Genomic DNA, 24,483 nt, shown 5'->3' with positions numbered 1-24,483 from the left:
ATTATTTACAACTTTGTTATTTCACAATCATTCAATTCCAAAAATACATTTTAGGTCTTTGTTTGCATTTAAAAATGATAAATATTCATGTGAAACAGTGAGGCAGATTTGTATGGCAGATGGATAGAGAAGTAAGCTTCTCCTTTGTTAAAAGGCCAATCCAATCACTCAACACAGAAAGGACTGCCGTTAAATCAAATCTAACAAATTTAGAGTGACTTAAGTTATTGACATTTCACCTGAACTGCCTGAAGGAAAGGAAAGAGGGTTTAAAAACACACTGTACTTATTTTAAAAAATACATATTTTTCGTCCAGTAAAGAAATTATGCTAACTAGTCTTGAAGTTTCCAGAAGTCATGAAATGGCTATCCATGAAAAGCTGTCAAATTAATAAAGTTAATGAACACAATTGCTTTTTCATTCCTTACAGCAGTTGCTGGTGCTGCTTACTAAATACAGCATACAAAAATCTAGAAGCCTAAAAAAAAAGGAATATTTTTAAATGTAAAAAGGTATTTTAATATCTCCACAAAGCCATCACCTTACAACTGGTCCCAGGTGATATAAATACTTCATGTGAAGATCAGTAACATCTGAGGTAGTAAGATGTTCTTTCCCACATTTAAATAAAATGGAATCAGAGCACTTCCAATCAAAAAAAATGAACTAATTCTGAAAGTCCATGCATAAGCAAAACACTGTATTTAGGAATCAATTTGCTTTTGGAAGGAAATTTTTGACCAAGGCAGATTGATGTCCTGATTTCTTTTTAAAATACTTAAAAATGAACTGATCTATTTCATGAGAAACTAACACTTTTAGAGAATAAGTGTTCTGTATAATCGCTGATGTGTATCTAGTTGTTTCTTCCTATGTCTACATTCTTGGTGAAATTCTCTACTGCCCTTCCTTCAGCGCTAGAATCCTTTTCCTACTCAGTTTTCACCAGTGTCCCTAACCCCACTCTGTCTCGCTTTCCTGACACCCCACCCTCATTTCTGAAGACTGATCTCACATAATATTTCTCCTTTCCACTTGCTCTAAGTACCATCAATGGCATAAAAGTTTAGCAGTTCCTAAATAAAGTCCTTTCATCTCAAAGCTATGGCTGTGAACATCTGTCTACTTTCCGGTATTTTGCCTGTAATTTCAACCCATTCTGCCCTACCCCGTGACAGCTTCCCTTCTCCTACTCAAAATCCCTTTATTAAGCATCACCCATGTTTCTAAAGAATGGACACTTCTTGTCTGTAAGATTATTGCTCCTGAACACTAAGTGTATCTCTTGATGAGGTCAGAATTACCATCCAAAACCAATGTTTTGTAGGAAAATGCTGTTTCATAGAAAAATTATTGTAAAAAAGAGTAGCAATTCCAAAAATGTTTTTGTCCAGGAGTTGCAAAATTGCTGAGAGGTCCTGTTTTGACTTTTTTTTTTCCAAAATGAGATGCTTGATTTTTTAGGCTAGTCTAAGTTTTTATTTAGAAATAAGTTAGTTTACAGTAAATAGTCTCAGAAGAACAACACAAACTAAGTGTTTGAAAAAGTTATCTTAATCTGGTCTTTCCATTCACCGAAATTTGACACTGACATTCAGGTCTTGATTTGCTTAGGAAGTCAGGAAAGCTTCCTGAAATTTCAAACCAGCTCCTGTAAAGCAAGGTAACAATTTCTCACGCAACTCCACTCAGCTCTGTAGCTTTGCCCAAGATTCACCTCAGTCTAAATACTGATGCAGCAACAGCACCTTGCCTTCAAGGGTGTTTTAATGTGTAGCATTAGTTACCTTGAAGAAACCATAAGGCAAACACCAGATTTAAGATGAGTTTTGTGTTTCTCCTACTCACTTCTGCTCTATACCTCTTATAATAATTTCTACCTTTGTGAAACCAGCTACTTGAAATTGCTTTTTAAGCTTATACTTAACTTTAAAGACCTTGTACACGGCTTCTACCTGTGGTATAATGTTTTGAAATTGGTATTTTTTGATATAGCGCAGTAATCTAACTCATCAGTTGCTTGGGTAAGGGACATCTGCTTTCTATGCATTTTCTAACTAATTTTTAAGTGTCTGTAACACTGTTTTCCAGTGTAATTATTTTATTATTTCTCACTAAAGAGATGCATCCTCACTACTTTGCAGAATAATGCAAAACTGGCTGCCTCAACACAACCACTACAACGAAAGACAGTACAACAGAGAAACAATTCTTGCTAGGAGTTTTTATATCACATGGTAAGCCCATGCTAATACCACAAAACAGTGAGTATGTTGAAAATCAACACTGTCACTCTGAACTGAAGAGGAACCAAATAATGGAATACATGCATTCTTAGTTTGCTTTGACAACTTCCATCAGATTTGATCCATTAGATTGTAAAAGCAAACAACACTGCTTCATAAAATTCTTACTGTGGTGTGAAGCCTCAGTATTTTAAAACATTTTTTCCATCTTAATAAAGGCATTAGAATATGCCTCAGGTAAAGAGACTAATACTTCCATCTTCCGCAATTGTTTAAAAACTTATGGTGGGAAAGTAGTATACTGTACAACCAAATATATATCATCAAACTTCTGTGCTATATATAAACATTTTGTGTACTAAATTGGAGCACAGATCCATAAAAATATGAAAAGTGGGTAAAAACTGAAACACAGGGTAATGACTTGTTCCAAATTTACATAACATATAAGTACACATTTGAAAATTAAACCATCAGCAGCTATTAAAAATGACTGTCCAGATGCAAAGCCTGCTATGAGAAGCTCCTAAGGTCCTGGTAATTGGAAGTTCAGGGGAAATACTGGTGAAAGGATCGCTTCAACACGGTCTTACACATACCCAAAACACTCACTCCTAGACAAAGTCATGGATACAGTATGCGATTAGATCGAGTAGATCCAAGGCATTCTTGTTTTGAACACATTGATACTTGTTTGCAGTTAAGTCCTACACCTTCCTTGCAATGAAAAGTATTAAAAAATTGCATTTCCATTTCACCCTTCAGCATTCTAGGATGGAATCAAGCTGTTGCACTGTAGTGATAGCAGATGATGAATTTCTTTTTACACTTTTATTGGGGTTGGGGGAAGGGGTGACTGTGGAGGTCATATTAAGTTCTCAAGTCTTTCTCAATGTTCTCCTCCTTTGCCTTTTCATTTTAAAGTCCTCTTGATCCTAGGTGAAATACAGCTGCAGGATAGATCCCTTTAATACACTGAAGAATTGATTCACATAGCTTCAGCAAACAGATCAAGCATATTGAATACACATATTGCCCTTGAAAGGATGCAGCAGGGAATCCGAGAAACTTAGGATTCTCTCCTTCATAATAAGTAAATGAAGGCAACAACAGCCAAGACTACCTAGAACCTGTGATAATGGAAAGCAGGCATTCTCAAGAAAAACTGCTTCATAAAATGCTCTCTAGTGATCAGGTCAGTGAACTTACTGTACATCCTGAGCTTTCAGAAAGTGAACCAGTCAACCAATTAAAAAAGGGCACAAAAATCAAGTTTTACATAAATTGTTTTTTTGAAAACAGTCTTTATGCAAACAAACCCTTCCCCCTCCTATTGCTAGCATTTATTTAGCACCAGTTCAGGATGTTTGGGTTTATTATTTATTTTCCCAGTAAGAAAGCCTGTAATTCTCAAACAGAAGTCACATTCAAGAACACTCCATTACTAGACACAGCAGTAGATGTGGTTACGCCCTTTGTGGATGTCTAAGGGAAGCTATAAGCTTGATCTGTGTGCTCTAGCGCAGGACTGCTCCATACTGTCTTCAGCTGAGTGACATAACCATAAACGAAAAGTAGAGTGGAAGATGAGGCCCTACGAATATATCTCAGCAGTGAATTATTAACTAGGGCCATGCCATCCAAAAACCACTGAATTTTTATGAAGTGCAAAAACTCTGAACCAGCCAATGCTTCTGAATATTAAGTGGACCAGAACTGTAGGTTTCAAGAATCAGTTTCTCCTCCCTTTTGCCCTTGGCACTCCTATTTTATATTGAATATCCTACTGTCTCTCATGGCCTCACTATTGGCTGGCAAATACAATTCATCCTTCCACTCCATCCAGCCTCTAAAGAGACTGGATGATTTGCTTCAGTTCAGTAGATTTTAGAAGTACAGATACCAGATGAAGCTATGACCTAGTTAATGACCAAGAAAGACACAAATATGTATCTTAATCATATACTCCATCACAATTAAGTGGCTGTAGAAGACAGCTGTTATGTACCCCGTTTCTAGTGAATATCAGGCAAACCTGTTCTAAATACCTGTACTTGGACAAAAGCTGCCCATGCATGCATAAAACCTCTTCATTTCCATAAGCATATAGAAGTAAAGCCTGCATGTTAGATTCCTCCAAGGAGAAACCTTGCACTTAGTGTAAGCATGCAACACCAAGTCCTCTACTTCTCCACTAAAAAAGGAAACTGCACTTCAACTTGATGGCCTCGAAAGTTTTGCGCAAGAGTAGCATATCAGCCTCATTTAAACGGTACTCAATCAATGCTTAAATGGATTGACAGTAAAAAGCCAGTCAGAGTTAACAAATGCCTATTTGGATAAAATTAGCAATAAGAAAGAGTCCTACCCTAACCTAAAATGAACCATTTTCTTTAAAACTATAAATTTCTCTGTCCTCTAGTCACAGCTCTTTTCTCTATCTTATAGTCTTAGAAACAGTAAAGAATGCAAGTACTTCCTGCTTCCTGCTATTTCCTCAGCTGTTATAAACCAGTGCAGTTCAACCGAGGTCAGTGGTGCCCCTTCACTCTAGTTTACAGTCCAACCCCTTAGTCATCGCATGTTTATTAAAAATGTTTCAGACAAAAAAGCCCTGTGTAAGTAGACATTACATGCTACACAATTTCTTTCACCACTTATGACACTGAACATAATACAAGCTTTTTCTTTTTTTAATTTAAGCCTTAAAATACTACGGAAATACAAACTACTCCTACGCAATAATAAGTTACCTATGAGGACCCACTGAACTATATGGCTATATTTAATATTTTCAGGTAAATCACAATTTGCAGCGGACTGTCAACATTAACGGAGAATGATATATTGTTGTATTACCACATAGCAAATGCAAGGTGACAGAACAACCATTACCATACAAAAGTTCTACCTTTCTGTGTACAGAAAGCAGATAGGAGGTACATGCAATATTTTAAATGCTGCTGTATGAGGACTTGCTTGTGAAGCACCACAAAGCTGATACAAGCTGTTCACTGGCTCTAAAATAATTTTTGGATCTTGTGATTTCAGACACTTCACAACTTTGTTTTGTGATAAATACACTTATAACAAGAGACCAGCATTTGTCTTAAATTCTCATACACAGAGCATGCTCAGTGATTTAATACAAGTTCTATATTAATATTTATGCAAAGGCTGCAAAGTATCACCATATTATGAAATTCAAGTGACCTGTGTCAAAAATGCTGTAACTATTGACCACTATCAGAAAGCAATTGTCACCTTTTTTCCCCCCATGCATCAGTTAGGTTTTACAAGAGCAAAACACGTTGTACATATCAATGATTATCAAACCCATGCAAATTTCTTATGCTGGTTTAATCTTTTCCCATTACAGACGTACTGTTACCATACCACCAAATATATCAAATGGCTTCCCAACTTTACAACATGAACACAGCCTGATTCAGAGGCAAACATTTTTGTTTCTGCTATCTCAGAGCAACAAAAGCTATCACTCCTTTTCCCCCCACTAAATAAATAATTCCACAACTCAGGTTTTATATTCTAGAAGAGCAAACAATGCCAGTTTTAACTGAATGCAGTGTGCACAGTTGTAGAAGTAGGTACTTGAAATAGATGAGCAAGACTCCTGCATTTCTGTGCTCTGTCAGCCTCTGTGCTTTGAAAACCTAACCATAGCAGCTTATTTTAAGAACTTCACCTGAACATTTATATATACAAATTCACTCTTTTTAAGAGCTAACCACTATCAGCATAGCTATACATCTGAACCATGTCTTGAGGACTTTACTGGTAAAAGCATTATTTTACTGAAGTAATCAAGATTGATCTTGTTGCCCGTTACATAAACATCACCACATACACAAGTAAAAAGCACTTCCCACCCACTAAGCCTTGTACCGAGATATGGGAGGATGAAAAGGCCCCCCCGGCAATTTCTTATCTGTGAGAATTTTTATATTATATACAAGCTGTTAAGCTATTTAAGAAAGTTGCTATGTCAAAAAGCCTCACAACATCTACCAAGCCAGAGGGTTCTAAGAAACTTGAGAGTCACAGAAAAGCAGTCCTACCTTTGCCACAACCATACTTTTGAAATTCCTTAAAAGAAGTTTACGCACCACAGGACTTTGAGCTTGTAATTCATCCCCACAGTGCCTAGAAGGTTATCAAACCACTTGCTTCTTTCTCCAAGGATGCTAGGCTAGGTGAATACAAACCTACATTTTTGTGAACTGCCACACTCCAACGCCTCTCGGCTAACTATGTTTAGCAACTCTTTCATTTCACAGAGTGTTGCGTGTATGACTCACAAAGAGGATGGGCATTAACACCAACAAGTCACACTGTTTTCAGCCACTACTGTTTGGCTGCTGTAGAATGTTTTGCAAGCCGCTGTCCCACACAGAGCAGATTTCCTTGAAGTACGACAGCAGGAAACAAATCTGGGTGTAGCTGGACAGGCGCTCATTGTTTTGAGCTTCCACTGGATGCGGAGTTAGCAAGTCGTTCAGAGGTCAGTGCCATCAGGGTCCCACTAGCTGAGCAGTGCTACTCTATTGCCCATTTGATTCATTTTTGCAGCTCTTGAAGCTGTTTCCAGGCAGACAGACACGGGAAGTGTTTCATACCAGAGAAGACAGGCAGTGATCTTGTAAGACTCATTTGCTTTGCATTGCTTTTGATGGAACTTTTAAAAAGGTGTTCGAGAGGAGCCTGGAAAATTCTTCCCAGGGGAAAAAAGTGGTAATTTTGAGACACAAACAGTAGCCACAAGGGATGATATGGAGCACATGCTAATGAACCTTTCACTGTATTAATTTAGACTGCTAAGGCTTCCTTTAAACAAGTAATCTTTAAAGGATCTTGGAGTAAATTAGCCATATGGTTTTAGGTACTGGATTGCACCTCAGGGTACCTGGACCCATTTTGCAACAACAGAAAAAAGAATCAATATAAACTCTGGCAAAGTGTAATTCTATTAAATACATGCAACAAAATATTCTGCAAGGGACCAAGAAAAAATACTTGCCAGAATTTTTGTATTGAACTTTCTGGATTTTTATGTACTTTTGGCACAAAGAGACAGGTTATCAGTCTTATAATTTTGGCTCTATTTAAAAATAAACATTCCTTGAAACTAAGCGCAGCTGGTTTTTTTATGTATCATTAGGCACCTTGGCAATAGCACCCAACAAGTTCAAGTTCATGGAGGTCACCAGACTTGGGAAGCAGCTGTTACAAGTGGGGAGACCCCCAAATGCTGGAGGAATAGGCTGATCGGAATCTCATGAAATTCAAAGTCCTGCACCAGGGATGGAATAAGTCCATGCAGCATGTACAGCCTGGGGAGCAGATCTGCAGAATAGGATCCAGGAATCACGGTGGACATCAAGCCGAATGTAAGTCGGCTGTATGCTTTTAGAGTGATGGGGGCTACCTGCATATGGGCTACATTAGCAAGAACATCACCAGCAGGTCCGGGGAATTGGCAATTTCCCTCATATCCTGTCCCGGTGAGGCCACACCTGTAGTACTCTATCTAATTTTGACCACCCCAATCCTAGATGGATACTGACAAAGAGGAGTGAGTCCAGCAGAGCCTGGACTAACAGGCTCAGGGCATGGAGAACAGAACACATATAGAAAGGCTGAGGGAGCTACAGATGTTCAGCCTGAAAAAGGAAAAACCCAGGGGATCTAACTGCTGTCTTCAACCACTTAAAGAAGAGCTAGAGAGAACACAAGAGCCAGATTTTTTCCTGAAAAGGCCAGTGAAAGGACAAGGTGCAATAGACATGTTGAAACACAGGGGATTATGATCTTGTACTTGAACAAATGAGCTTCATAAGAGTAGTCAAGCACCAGAACAGGCCCAGCCATGCAGCCTCCATCTGTAGGGATAGTCAAAGCTGAGCCACACAGTCTTTTGCAACCTCATCTAACTTCAAGATTAGCCATGCTTTATGAAGGAGATTGGACTACATAATCTCCAGAGGTGCCACGTGACCTAATTTATTCTATGATTGATGTTATTCTCTTCACATTTCTAGTGAAATATACTACTACTGTTGAGAGTTTTACCTTTTATGTATTTTAAGACATGGAGTCCAAACAGAATTTAATCTTAAACCCATTAAAATACAATAACGAAATACTTCTGCTGTTGTCCTCACCTCAATTTTAGATGCATGATAAGAATGTCAGCAAATACCCCTGCTTTAAGTGTATTGGGTCAGATTCAATTATACTTCAGCTCTTCACAGAAAAAAAACTTTTGAAAAACATTGTGATTTCACCAGCCGTTAAGTGAACTTAACTGATGTCTTCTGAGTAGTCTTTTGAAATTATGGGGTTTGAAGAGATGAGCAATGAGACATACTAGCAAAAGCTGCAGGTTGGACATGCAGCCACATTTTAACTCTTCTGCACATTCTATTTTTGTGCCTCGGAAATCTAGGTGAGCAGCCTGCCTGAACTCAGGAAGTTCCAGACCTTCAGGTTTGAATAGCACTACTCCACACATAGAGGGAAACATTGCAGCATTAAAAACAAGGGTGGGTCTTTCGCTTTGTATTTTTAAAAAAGAAAAAAAAAAGGAAAAAAGAAAAAAAAGAAAAAGAAGAAAAAAGCAAAAAGCAAAAAGTAGAAAAAAAAGAAAAAACCCCCGAGGACTGTGGGAGAGGAGGAAGAGGCATAAAATGACCTTGATGATCTCACCAAGAAAATGGCAGTCAGAAATAAAGAAGCTTGGGAAGATGAATGAGTTTAGCTGTTCCCTAGAGTGCATCCCAAACAACTGCATTATGATCATCAGTAGAATGAGAGTGAACATTGCAGAAATAAGTGATAGTTGCATTTTCTCAAGCTCAGCTTTAGAATATAACTTCCAAGTTTCATCTACAAGAAACTGTACTGGGATCTGTTTATAGTGTGCTGACAAAATTTTAATATGCACAAGTTCATTTTTGGCACAAGCTTAAGTCTACTGTAGGTAAGATGGTGATTTTTTTTTTTTTTACAGCTGTTGCATTAGCCAACAAAATTTCCTAAAGAGATGTCCATGAAAAACCATGAAGCAAAAGAATCAAAACCTGTTATTATAGGCCATTGTTTTAATAAATGATTACTGGCCTCTGCCACCGTATACAACCCTACCTGGACTAATCTGAGCATTATAGGAGTTTTAGTATTCCAGCCTTACTGTCAGAAAGGCTGTACAGATGTGTCCAGTCAGGGTAAATTAAGAAAGATTCCCATTCTCCCCTATAAAAGTACATAAATATATTGGTCATACTTACATATTGGCAAATAGCTTTTGAGACTCATGTTTGACAGCTATAGCTAATTTGTTCCCTGCCAAAGCTACCACATCTTGTAAAGAACTCACAGGGCAAGTAGCAACACAGAAAGACAAATGGCTGGGGATACAACTACTCTCATAGCTGGCTTTTCACTATACGCTTTCACTAGGCATTTGTGATCAAATGACCTTGGTTGATTTTTGACAGTGACTATTTTTTCAATTTATTAGTATAAGTAGCAAAACCCTTGCAAAAAAAAAAAGAAGAAAACCAAACCCCAACAAAAAAAAACCCAACACCCAGAACTTGTCAGCTGAAAACAGTTGCAAGACTTGAGTCAAGGCAAAACATGACTAAAACACTGGCATGAAGTTGTTTTCTTCATTTCAGTAAACACATCTAAAGCACCTATGAATTATGAAGCTAACTTTGTCCAGCTTTTAAAAAAGGTCAATAAGCCTGTTTTTAATGGGGGGGGGGGAGGGGGAAATCACATTTTTTCAATCTGTTAAAACAATACTTCAATTAAAATTAAGGTAAGACTAAACACGTCACAGGTTATCACATACCTTTGAATGCAGCAAAGGCAGAAACAGGTAGTTTAACTATTTTTCCTTCTTAGTGAAAGTGTCAGTTTAACTCGCAGTTCATCTACCCGCCAGCTGGGATCAGTTTGCTCATCAATGTCTGACCTAATTTGTTTTTTTCATGGTACCTATTTGCTGCCATATATTCAGCCTTTACATCTGCATTCTTTTATTGGACTGAGGTTATCTCTTCCCTAAGAGAGAAAAATTAACATGCAAAGGCCATCCCAAATCTTCTTGACATCTCTATTTTTACGGCTGTACCTAGCTATCTAAAAATTGGTGGAAGAGCCAACTATTGCAAGGAACTACATTCCAAGGTGTAAACCAATACATACCTATATTAATCTGCTGCTTATGACTTAAGGGTTACTCAAGTACCTTCCTAGGATTTTCAAAAGCTCCTGAACACTGACATGAATGGCAGCTAGAAGAACAGACAGCTTTTGAACATCCAGTTTCTGTGTCTATCTGCATCTTTAGCTAATTGCTTGTCTTGAAAGAGTAGTCCCTGTGCATTTATAGCATTTCAGAATAAAACTTTGTAAAACTTCAAATATACCACAGTAGACTACCAGTAATTCTCCAAAGTTTTATTCTGCTCTTGAACTGTTTTCTGCATTGGTCTCCCTAACAAGCATAAAATCATACTTGACATGTGCACTGATATATGTGCAGGGCTGCGCATGTGGCAGGAAGCATCAGCTGTCAGCCACTTCCTGCGCAAGGACCAGGACCTCCAAAGTCTAGAGACTGCCTGATTCCGAAATCCCAGCCCAAAGGGAACAGTACTATGACCGTACCTTGCAATAATTGTACTGGCCAGAGATGGGAGAACCTGGTCTATGCCTGGTCCAACTTGCAACAACTGAGAACCCATGCAACACCACATGAATTTTATTTTTCTCTTCCCATCCTTGCTAAGACCTTGAGAAGCAAATTTAGTTTCCATCCTATCATTCTGCTGAACATACTTTGAGATCCATTGTTCCTCAATCTGGAGGTGCTTTCCTCAAAGAAGAAAAAGCTACTATTTCAGTAAGCATGCTACACACTCAGCATAAAGGCAATACAAAGACCCAAACCATATTTCACACCATTCTCTTCAACTTCTCTCTTTTCCTGGTATTATCATGTGTTGCTATTACCACCTCACAATCATGTAAGGCTTATAACATAACATTTTCACCTTTACACACTATCTTTTCCTCATTCCCTTCATAACTAGGCTACAGCTAAGTCTCTACATCTCCTCTTTAGGCTGACAGAAAATAATAAGTTATTTCAACATAGACAAAATTCTTGTAAGTATCCTGTACCCCCTACACCGAGCCCCTCTGACTTTCCTGAAATTCACTGTACTTCTTTTAGGTCCTATCTAAATTTCATGGCAAAAGTACCCCAGTGATCACTCCTTTGGTTGCTCTCCAATTCTGACTGAAAATGTGCAAACTCCTCTTTAACTATCTCTCCAGTTTTAGTAACTTATGCTGATATTACCAGTCACAGTGATGACAACATTTTAATTCATTTAACAGCCTTTTTCGCAGTAACTGATGTTTTGTCTGTGCTGATTTTTTTTTTTTTTTTTTAAACAGAGCACACTTCTCCCACCTAACACACAAACCAGCCATATTTTCTGCATAGCTCCTGTTTAGGGGTACACCAGAGTGGACAGTGTTTGCACCCTTTGTCATGTTTCCACACAGCTGAGTCCAACAGGGCACTGGTGGAGAGTTAAGATTCCCAGACATCTCATCTTATGAAAAAATACTGTTTGGAACCTCCTAATGCTGGTAACATACACTTAGGTACTGTAGTTGTTAACTAACCAGAGGTAGGTCTGTCATATTGCAATGCAAAACATTAAATAATTCATCAGTATATACCAAACATTCAATTCTACCAGGATCATCAAATCATAAAACATATCATAAAACTACAAGCAGAGCACCTCTGTTTTGAATTTCTCACAATTCCCGAGTCACTGCCAGCATGATTAGTTCTGCTACCCAGAAAATAAAACCTTTTTTTTATTATTATTTTCAGTCTTTTTAGATCTAGATCTCAGCACCTAATTAAAAACAAGAAAAATTTTAAGCAGGCTTTTTAGAAAGGCCTTGTGCTATGTAATTATCTTTTTAATGGAAAATTTTCAGCAGGGATCCCTTGTCCTTGGACTAGTCCTGTGAGTGCTACAAATGCCTACTAATACCATGCATGTCTAATTAGATGACTGTGGGTCCTATTCAGAAACATCCCCAGTCCGCATATGTGCAAATCGCTTTTTGTATGTAAACAATCGTTTCATGAGATTCATTAAACCCTTTCATTAAAATCTTTTCATCCTGCATGTAACCAAGAGGAAATGTTCAGATCACACTTGAGAAAGGTGCATCAGAAAGTCCCAGTCCCGCAAGATTTTAAAAGTACACAAAAGAGAAACCAGGGAGCATGTTTTGAATTTTTACTTTCTCAGAAAAGAAGGAATTAAGTCAATGCAGACAAAGGGCACAAGGCAGCAAAAGCAAGATTAATAGCCATGCTAAGATATGTATGCTTATTATTTTCAAATTTGCTTTCCTTCCCAGAGTAAATACTGAATCAGAGAAAAGGTATTAAAATCCAAGTACTACAGAAAGTCTATGGTGTCACCCGACTGTCTCAAATAAAATAAATGGAATAATTTACATCTATTGTAGTAATTTCCAGACTCTTTTGTTTCATGGCATACAATAACTTCACCAGACATTTTCCGTAAGCAAGCATCAGCCAAGCAACGCAATGCTTCCTGACACGCCGGCCAAAGAGAGGTGAGCTGAAGCGAAAGGCAGCAAGACACTGCTCCCGCCTTGTCTAAAGTGTGCATGGCTCACAGGCCCATATACACATGCATGGCACAGTACCTAGGCAGATTATCTCCTTTCAAAGGCATGGCAGCCTCGGCTGATCTTAGTGCTTTGACTAGTCATCTTCATTGAAAATCCACCCTCCCCTAATAGGATAGGTAGGCAAAGAGGGTACTTGAGAGCTGGATGACACAAAAGTCTGAAGCAGGTTTCCTTCAGTGTCTTAAGAGAGATGAATCATTTATACGCATCTTGTAAGACTTATCTGAAGGATGCAAAGGTCCAAAAATAAACTTTCATTTCCACAGGTTCTCAAATGAGGACATTGTAACTTCAAGGCTTTGTACTATGTCATGCTATTATGTTACAGTATGATGCCACACCATTACAGTAACACCACAGTACTGAGGCTGCATCTGTTCTGAAGTAACAGCAGAGTACTGTTGTGGTCCCACTGCGGCTGTCAATTGTTCAGGCACAATATGTGGAATTTGCACACAGAATAAGAAGGCCAAGAATTAGCTTTTCTCCCAAAGCGGTAAACAGAATCAGAAGCCTAAAAACTGCCTACTTATCAATTTTAGCCCTATTAAAGAAAGCTTAGAGTGAAATAAGAATAATTGTTCCATACGACAAAGGTTTGCTAACATGAGACAATCTGCAAGAAGTTGAGAAATTAAGAAAAATTAAGGCAAATAAAAACTACTGCCTCCAAATTCTTTTTTTTTTTTTCTATTAACAACTGCATTGATGTATTCCCTGTTACAGACATTGCTGCGGTATATTTAGTAGACATGGATGCAGTGCGTACTGTGCAGAAATTCAGTTTCCTGATTCAAATACCTGAAGTAGTAATACTGGCTAGTACCAGACCTGTAGCAGGTTTCTACTCTTAGCCTTCTCATTAAAAATATTAGGGCTCTGATCCAAAGTCCTTAATAGGCTCATAAAATCCATGGTCTTCTGTGAGATATAAAGACATGCTTTTCTGTAAAAGGATGGGATTATTCCCAAGCTAAAAGTAAGCACACACTGTAGAAATCCGCTAGGTTTAGGCCTAAGGAAAAAAAAACTGTTAAACAGATTTCCAGCACTGATTTTGCATACTAGAAAGCAGACATCATCTTGCTCGCAGTTAACTGAGCACAGTCAGCTTATCTTAAAAGCAGCCTAAACAATTTTTTTTACTACTGTAGGAACTGGTAAAGCAGCTTTAACTCTGCAGTTTTGCAATGGAGCAAGTTCAGGGATATTTTTATACTTTCTGCTTTGTCAAGCATTTTATACACACTATTTCTTTCCTTTAATTCATTCCAAAAATGTCCACTCCAAATATTTTTTCCATATCTAGCCACAAGATGTTGTTTCTTTTCTAAGAATAAACAATATTTCGGTTTACAAAAAAGTCAGTCAAACTCCTTGACATGAACATATCTTTATATAGTAAAAGCATCCAAAGCCTTTTCATCTGGTATGTGGTTACAAAGGGGCAGCCCTATTAGGTGGTAACCTATAAAGTCAGATTTCCCTAGATACCTGATTAGTCATACTTACAGAAATTCCTAGTGGAAGACACAAGATTATTTCTCCTTTACTTCTTTTCTCCGTTTCCTCTTTGCATTAAATGAGAATTCATTTATATCTTTGACACCTAATATACAGAATTCGGTTGCTTATGCAAAAGAATCATGTTGATACCATATTAAATTTGCATTTCCAGCCGGAGTCTGAGGATTCAACCATCAGAATATTAAAAGTTGTGGCATCACATGAGGTGGGGGGAGGGAGCTTGAAAATTAGCTGTCAAGTTGAATAAAAAGAATAATAATTTAAGAAACTGGCAGTTACCATTTGATACTGCATTACTGATCGTGCCTTATGGTAAAGATTAAATTATGTTAATATTGAAAAGCTGTTTGTATCTATTGCAAAATAGAAGCAATTAAAAAACCTAAAACAAGCTTAATGTACCTCTGAATTCAGAAAGGTCTGACAGCCTTCCTCTCAAAGTAATAAAAATATTATGCATTAAAAAGTTAGTAATTTATTTTAATGCTATTAAATTTTTGACACATGGCACAGCCTAATAAATGGTTTCCAAAGCTAGACATCATGCATACTGTGGGCTGTTCATGTGTTTATAGCTATTCTCAGCTGACAAACAAACTACTAGTACTAGTTTTAGAAATCAGGCATTTAACATACCCAAGAAAATAAAGGGAAATTACACCAAATACTATGTAGACTCTTTCACTAGTATATTTTTGCCCAAAGTCTCTCAAACAAACACGCCTTGGCTACTGGTTTGCACGGTTCTGCCTCACTTCTGTCTTTAAGAAGCAGGTTGTATTTACGGTAATAGGAAAAGGCGGCAGCAGATGTAGGTGAGGGTGCGTGGCTCATTGGAAGAGCTGACAAAACAAATTTTCTTCAGACCCTCCCCCCACTTTATTTCACACAAAGTATCTGCATACCAAGAAACATCACTGACAAGATGACAAAACCTCAGGTCTGAACGGGGATGGCTTGCTAAGATTTAATATTCTCTGCCTTTGATAAATTCCAAATGCCAGATTTTGTTGATACATTCACTTTCATCCAGCCTCTTAATTTATCCTTCCCGTCTTACACATAGGAATTGCTCATTATAATTTTCAATGCCATGCCCTACAGACACTTAACTCTATATTGACTGCTATTTCAAATTTTAAAAAATAATGTTAGCAGTATACATTTCATAAGATGAGCAAACACCCTGATGGCTGCAAGAACAGACAATCCCCCTCCTTTACCCTCTGCAATGGGTTAAGTAACAACACTTATAAAATATAGATGATGGAAAACTCATGGCCTTGAGAGTACAAGATCATGACATCACATTCAGCATGCAGTATTTGTGGGAACAATGCACATAAACACAGCTCATTCTGTATATTTAGTACTTTTATACTGCATACAAGTATTTCACTAGCTGCTCAAATAGAGATCAAAACGAAAAGAATTGTTCATTTTAAAAAAAGGAAAAAAATACTTATTTATGAAGTTAAAAATTAGACAATTTCTTCTGTATCAGCTTTTAAAACTATGTGGGGGTGTGTGGCTTGATCTTTTATATATTATCTTTTGGTACTGCTTTCTATAACTGATCAACATCATGAACATCAGATCTGCTTGTGAGAGAAACTAAGGGGAACAAATACACAGACCAGTGAAAAACTCTTTCTGAATAAAATCAAATTCAGAACACAATAGCAAACAGGAGTAAAAAGATGAATATTTGACTAAACTTTTACTGACAGTAACAGATATACAAGTGCTGTCGGTTAATGAGACAGAGCACACAAGATATTTCTCTTTAACAAGAGATGTATGTGCAAGTGCTAGCACCTGCTATCCAATTCCTTGCAGAATTCCCAAAAAGGCCAAGCATGTAAGTACAGACACAACAGAATTGGGATACAATCTTTAGAAAGGGATTCCAAGTCACCTCAAGAACCCAGACATAGAAGAATTGTACTGCTGAGTTTAGCATACCCAACTTTTAAGTATATGCTTGTAACATGCAATTGCCATGGCACAGAAACCTCAAGCCGGCTCACCCCAGGCTCTCAGGTTTCTAATGTATACTACAGCACAAAAGATAATTTAATCCTAAGAGTATCATAGCTCCAAAATTTCATCCAAGCACACCTTACTAGCTCAGGTATGGTGCCATGTTTACACATTGTCTGTTCTAGAACTAGCACAATTCTGCACTGCTTGTTCAGGTATCTGAATCCTCATTGCCCACACACTTTTCTTCCATAGGCCCTTAAAAAATTTCAGAAATTTCAAGCTCACTGTCCCATCTCGTCCTACTGGGTGACTTCAACCTCCCCAACGTCTGCTGGAAAAGTAAGACGGCAAGCTATAGGCAATCCAGGAGATTCCTAGAATGCATTGAGGATAATTTCTTGAGCCAGGTAATAGACAACCCTACTCAAGGGGATGCAACACTACACCTGATGGTCACCAATGCAAGTGAGCTCATTGGTGATATCAAGATTGGAGGCAGCCGGGGCTGCAGTTATCATGCATTGGAGTTCACACTCCTGAGGGATATGGGAAAAGCGAGGAGCATAGTCAGAACCCTAAATTTTAGGAAAGCAGAATTCCAGCTCTTCAAGGAGTTAGTCAGCAGGACACCCTGGGAAACAGTCCTCAGGGACAAGGGAACAGAAGAGAGCTGGCAGATCTTTAAGGACACATTCCATAGAGCGCAAGAGCTCTCTGTCCCCAAGTGAAGAAATCAGGCAAGGAAGGGAAGAGACCAGCATGGCTGAATCAAGACATGCTGGTCAAACTAAAGAGCAAGAGGGGACTGCACAGGCAGTGGAAGCAGGGACAGGTATCCTGGGAAGAGTATAGGGACAATGCCCTGTTGTGTAGGGATGGAGTCAGGAGGGTCAAGGCACGGCTGGAGCTGAATTTGGCAAGGGATGCAAAGAAAAACAAGAAGGGCTTCTACAGGTATGTTAACCAGAAAGGGAAAGTCAAAGAACGCATACCCACCCTGATGAACAAGAATGGTGGCCTAGTATCAAAAGACAAGGAGAAGGTTAAGGTTGAGGTACTCAATAACCTTTTTGCCTCAGTCTTCACTGGTAAATCTCTCTCCTCATCCCTCCTGAGTTGACAGACCAAAAGCTGGGGACCTGGGAGGTAAAGGGCCTCCCACTGTAAGGGAAGATCAGGTTCATGACTACCTGAGGAACCTGAACATACACAAGCCTATGGGACCTGATGAGGTGCATCCCAGAGTCCCAGAGCCCTGAGGGAACTGGCTGATGTAGTTACCAAGCCACTCTCCACGATATTTGAAAAGTCATGGCAGTCAGGTGAAGTCCCTGGGAACTGGAATAACAGAAACATTGTGCCCGTCTTTAAAAAGGGTAGAAAGGAGGATCCAGGGAACTACCAACCTGTCAGCCTCACCTCTGTGCCTGGGAAGATCATGGTACAGATCCTCCTAGAAGCTATGCTAAGGCTCATGGAGGACAGGGAGGCGATCTAAGGTAGCCAGCATGTCTTCACCAAGGGCAAGTCCTGCCTGATCAACCTAGTGGCCTTCTATGATGGACTGACTGCCATCAGTAGACAAGGGAAGGGCAAATCATCTATCTCAACTTCTGTAAGGTCTATGACACAACATCTTTCCCCCTAAATTGGGGAAATATGGATTTGATGGGTAGACTGTTTGGTGGATAAGGAATTAGTTGGATGGTTGCATCCAGAAGGTAGTGGTGCATGACTCAATGTCCAGTGACAAATGGTGTCCCTCAGGGGTCGTACTAGGACCAGTGCTGTATAACGTTTTCACCAATGACATAAACAGTGGGATCAAGTGCACCCTCAGCAACATTCAGTGTTAGAATTTGCTAATATTACTAGGCTTTTAGTATATCGTATTCGCAAATATGAGTGTACTGTGCATAAAATACAAAGTTAATTCCCTAAGGTCACCCATTGTTTTGGGATAATAAGATTTGAGAGCACATTTCAGGGAAACTCAGCTGCCACAAGTTTTCTAGGAGTCATTTTCATTTCCTTCTCAGTGCATCTCAGCAAATTCCAAACCCAAGCACTGTTTTTACAGAGTGACTTCGGGAATACTCCCCAAACACACATCCTTTACCATTATGACACTGCCCTCAAAAAGGCTACGCCTCTGTATCCCCACCTGGGGATGGAAGAACAGACCAAACACTTAAACTGAGAGCTTCTACAACACTGTCCTACACACACAATGGTGGCGGCTTCTCGGTGAACTCATCTTGCCCTTTCATACAACAAAACCTTCAGGGGACAAGAGTCATCTCATTGCATCTTGTGCACCCATCTCTCTCACACGTAGTTGGGCTTGGTAAAACTGCCTTTTCCAATTGAAAAACAGAACAGCACCCTTAAACAAAACTGGAACCACACGGCAGGTATGCAGAACAATAGTAACTGCGTAAAACTGTTCGGCCCACACCTGTATAACCACACACTTGACTTAATATTTACATGTAAAAAAAATTGAGTACCTGATTGAATAAATTCTCCATATGAGAGCTTTATTTTGAGACAAGAACAATTTGTATTTCCTCAATAGTTTCATTTGCATGAATAGTCACTTCCCTTTAAGAACGTCCTCTACGCAAAGCAGAATGCTCAGTGGGTTGCTATATCTTCTTGTTGTTTTTTTTTAAAAAAAAGGCTGACTGACAAATACAAATGAGTGGTATGTAGATACAGACACCATTAGATGTTCCTTATGTGTAACAGTTGGAAAATTCATTTAACAGCACTGAAAAAGTCAATGCGCAACAGGAAAAACCAGAGGGGACTAAAATGAAGAGCACTTTGAATTTAAAAGCTTAAATCAAATTTCTGCTTGGGAATTTTCCCAAAGTTTTGTAACTTGATTAAGCACAGGTAGATTTCTCAGTCTGCAAAAGGCACATCCTTGATACCAATGCTACATGCCTTCCAGCTTTCAAGTACCAGGCTCCGGCATAAACACAACTAAACAAAACTGAACATGGACAGAGTGCAAAACTCCTTGTGTCTTTAGAAAAGGCTGATTTTATTATTTTTTTTGTGGTGCCCAAAATATTGCACAGCCTTGCACCTCATGCATGAAAGTCTCAGGACAATTAACTAACTGAAGTACAGCAGGAGCCTTCGCTATCCAAAAAACAAGGCTCAAGTATTGTGAGTTTTTGCCTGCAGGAGCACTGCAGGCTCAGTACACAGGCTTTGCTTGGAGTGTTATAGCATTTAAGCTATGTGCTCTAAGAGAAGCTTACATAAAACCCCAGAGAACTATGCCATAGGATACATTCCTGATCATTGTGCACCCTGGACACAGGCCCTTATCTGTCAGTTTAATTCAACATTGACTTCGTGACCTATTTTAACCCCCAGAGGCTTTTAGAGCATTCCCAAATGACCCACTTCTCAACAACCAACTGGAAGTACTGTTCAGGCTGCCTGGTTATGTGCGTGCCCTGCTAAGTCCTCCATGCAACACAGGTATTAGGGGACTTTTTTCACCAGAAATATTTGCATCGCTCAGTGCAGCAATGAAAGAGCTACAAGACAAAAAATTCAGTAAAATTCTGGTTGGAAGGTCCCTCGGGAGGTCATCTGGTCCCACCCACAGATCAGGGCAGGGGGATTTTCAAGTTCTGGAAAGGGAAGATACATATGGATGACTAAAGAGGTGTAAAACACCAGTAGTAACAATATTTGACAAACTTCTTGGCATCACAACTTCAGCTGGGTGTTGGAGAAGTCTCAGGGGACCTGAGCAGGTAAGGACTGGGTAAAACAAGTAGATTACCTAAAGAAAATCCCACTGTTTGTGGAGCACCATACCCATATTAGCTTTCCTTGTGCGAAGCCTGACTGGGGGCAGGATTAGATTGAAGCTTTCTTACAGAAGCAGAAGGAATATACACCTACAGAACACATGTATCCAATGAGGTTTCCTGGTACTCAGATGACATGAGAAAGACCTCTGATAAGCCAGGACAGTGGGGCAACATGCAAACTTAAGAGCCATATAGAATAAAACAGTTGAAAATAAAGGGGAGTGGGATAGCAGGAGAAGGAAGCAGGAGATCACTGAAACATGTGTCCATGAAAGGGACTCAGATTTTTCACCAAATATAACTTAGCATGCAGTATAAAAACCTAAAATCAAAAGCCTGACTATGGAAGAAAAGCGAAGTCTTTATTCAGTGGATTTCTCTTTGCTGATACCCCATGCCACTGATTTTGAAATGTTTTAAGGTAAATATATTTTCAAATTCCTGGCTTGTTATTTTGCTTTTTACCTCCTATGCCATTTGCCAGCCATTTCTCACGTGTGCTCCTACCCACTGCTGGGAGGCATTAATATATCTGTTTAAACAAAAGCTTACTTAAAATGGCTTCCTACCTTCTCTTGAAGGATAACACAGTCGACAAAGTACAACGTACGCCATTACAAAACCACCTACGTCATGACAAATCACACCAAAAGATAAGATATCACACTGAAAGGAAAAGAGTAGTTTCTGGCTTCCTTTATTTTGTACAGCAAAAGTGAAAAGCCCCTCTAGCAAATTAGCACAGGATTAGTACGTCTGTGATAAACCCGAGTCACTTAGAGGAAAATTATATTTCAAAGTATGCAGCAAAAGTAACTGGCTGGCTACGTTCCTGGATTCAAGCCAACCTAAAGAAACCTGCAGTTTACAGAAAGGTAAAACACAGGAGGCTTAAGTTGTGACTGCTAGACACCACCATACCCTTCCTTTGCGAGATTAATGTTACTTTACTTATAAATATGCCCCACCAGAAAGAGAACACCTAGCCTTGACAGGAATTTAAATTTTGCTCATTGTTCTACAGAAAAGGTAGATTCCTCCCAATAGACCTGTGAAAAGCCAGCAAACATCAATCCAAGATGAACAACAGCATCAATATTTTTTTCTCCCTAGATTTTCTGCAGCCTAAATATGTTCACACAGGACCACCTCACACTATGTACAAAACCCAGGCTAGTACAGTTGAGACACCAATAAGGTTGACAGTACCTTTTTAAAAATCATAGGGAACAGACTCCTTGAAGGGTTTCTATCTTGAAACTTCATTCAAAGTATCTTAGCTTCCTTACTTTCCACACATATTAAAGATAATGTGATTGGGAATAGTCAGCATGGACTTATGGAGGGGAAATCATGTTTAACCAACTGATAGCCACCTACAATGAGATGACGGGCTAAGTGCATGAGGGGAGAACAGTGGGCACCCTCTTGACTTTATCAAGGCTTTGAGTATCCTATATAAGACTGAGCCAGACTCTTCTCAGTGGTATTCAGTGATAGGGTAAGAGGCAAAGGGTACAAACTGAAACACAGGATATTAAGTTTAAATGTAAAAAAAGAACCCCCAACATTTTATTCTAAGGGCAGGCATATAAGATCATGGAGTCTCTTGTGTTGGAGATATTTGATATCCATCTGAACACAGTTCTGGGTAACTCCCACTAGTTATATATGCTTTAAGAGCAGGAAAGTTGGACCAAAAGATCTCCAGATATGCCTTCCAATGTCAGCTATTCTGTAATTTTATCCTACATTCACCTTCTGGATTTAAAAAAAAAAATCAAATAACTTTGGAAATAAAAATGCCATCCACTGAAGATTAGAGTGTCTTCCCTTTATCTAAGACAAAAGTAAGACTAAGGAAAGAGCTGATGAAGAAGCCTGTAGACATTTTGGCCAGATTTATGTATTCTTGGGCTATCTCTGCACCCTGTTGAGGCCAGGAAACATTTAAGAACATATTTAACTTCACATAATGGGATACATATACAATAGTATAATAAGAGCCTTGGTAGAGCTCTGCTGCTCTAACACTCTCTGGGAAAGTAACTGAAGCCTATACATGCACAAGAGTTATCACTGAGAGCTGCTCAAATGCATCCAGTTGGGCAGAAGAGTTAAAGCCAATGTCTTCCAAGAAAAAGCACAGAACTAAAGCTTCCCCCCAGAAGGCACTGAGGAGTAATACACTTAAAACAGCAGCAAAACCCACAGACATTATCTATTTCTGTAACAAACTCCAAGATCTCAACTAACTGCACAGCTAAGGTCAAAAATACACATTTGATTGTGAAACGGACACAAGAAACACATGGAGAAAGATTTCACCTCTGGATTTTACTTTTTTGACTGTTCTACTTGTTTGAAAAGAAGATTAAGAATCAAAATCATTGACACAAACTGAAGGAAGGAATGTAAATGGAGGCAAGTTTTTAAAGAGTCTGTTGTCTTTACCGTCTTGGCCTATATAACTTCTGAGTTCTAAGAATTTAAAGTTAATTCAGCTATAAACTGTACTGTGGTGTCAAGAATTTTGTTTCAAATCACATATTTGAATCATAATTGGTGTATTACCCTGTCATTCCAGGGAACAGAGCCATACTTGAAAAGATCGATATAGTTTATTTCAAAACTACCCGTATGATTCGCAAAAGTATCTAAGAACTGAACTTTAAATCTGTTTTATATAGTCTTTTTACAAGTTTTACAATGATTCAGGAATTTCACATGAAAAACAGAAATGAAAAGTTAATGCACTACACCAGCGTTGCTCCCATTGTTTACTGGAATTTATGAACAAAACTATGACAGATACAGGCCTCAATCTTTAACATCAAAGTTGCTCTTCTCCCCAAAATTTGAAGCAACCTCGTTTCAGATGAGCAGGAAGTTATCCCACAAAGGTAAACGGCATTTCAACTGAGCTGTATCTTGTCAGAATCAAGTTTTACTAGAATATCTAGCATATGACTGTGCCTATGCCATTAATCACTATAAAGGAATATTGATCTTCTCAATTTATACTTAACTTGCCAACAAAGGGTATTTTGTACAGTAGCAAATGGAAACGTACAGTCTACTTGGGCATTTTAAGAGTGCTAAGTCACTTTATCCTTCAGCTTTTATTTCTTTTTATGTGTGGGAACATGCCTCTGTGACTACATAGGATTACAAACCATAGATTTCCTATCGACTAGTTCATTGTGTAGCTCAAAGCATGTCAAGGTCGTATTTTTATGCCAAGCCATAGCTATAGCCCCCGAAGGTAGCATGTGATGCTTCATTAGCCACACTGAGTTCTACAGAATATTACCAATAAATAGTTGAATAATCTGTTTTAAATCGATGCAGTATCTGAGACACTCTTTCCGGAACACACAAGAACTGCGGAAAAAAACTAAAACATTATGGTTTGACCACACTAAATAGTTTGTCCAACAATTTCTTACATAACCAAAACACATACCCTTCCCAGGTTGTAATAGTTGGGTATGGTTTGGGGACTGCTTTGACCCAGCCCATAGTTGAGTACACCTTGGTAAATACAACAATGTGCCCTCAGTGTTTTTCAGATGACCATGTGTGAAAGTAAGTGATAAAATTTGCATATGCACAAAGAAAAGCCACATGTAAATTCCGTACTTGGGTAAACATGAGGACCAGCATGCCAGAAATTATGTATGCGATTAGTATCACATACATGAAACGGTGCGTATAATTAGAGGCCATGTTTGAAAATGCATCCTGTGTCTTGACAAACATTCTATATGCTTCTATGCTCCCTCACCTATGCTCACCAGGACCTCAAGTGCTCGTGTTTGCAGAACACTCAGCATGAGTGTCTCTATATTCACTGGTTCAGCTGTCATGGGTTTTGCCTTCCAGCTATCATTCTCAGATGTTCATCAGACATGCTTATTCCAATTTAGTCTACAGTGTGAGTGGTTCAGCTGCTGTCCTCAGTGTGGAGTTTTTAAGCAGCAGCTGTTGGGCAGTGATGATATTAAGTCTATATTTCTAAAGAAAGAGACATTCCTGCAGAAGAAAATTGACAAGTCTGCTTTCAGTCTTACAGAGGTCTGTTTTGACTGA

At 38.8% G+C, this 24,483-nt stretch overlaps 1 protein-coding gene across 18 annotated transcripts in view; it reads right to left on the bottom strand.

The window, feature by feature from the left end:
* SORBS2 (sorbin and SH3 domain containing 2) overlaps window positions 1-24,483 on the bottom strand; it is a 247,725-nt gene that overhangs the window by 103,895 nt on the left and 119,347 nt on the right. The gene's annotated exons all lie outside the window — the stretch shown is intronic.

The sequence above is a fragment of the Phalacrocorax carbo genome, chromosome 4 (assembly GCF_963921805.1).
Source record: "Phalacrocorax carbo chromosome 4, bPhaCar2.1, whole genome shotgun sequence".
NCBI classification, from domain to species: domain Eukaryota; kingdom Metazoa; phylum Chordata; class Aves; order Suliformes; family Phalacrocoracidae; genus Phalacrocorax; species Phalacrocorax carbo.
This window is presented reverse-complemented; position numbering and strand designations above follow the sequence as displayed.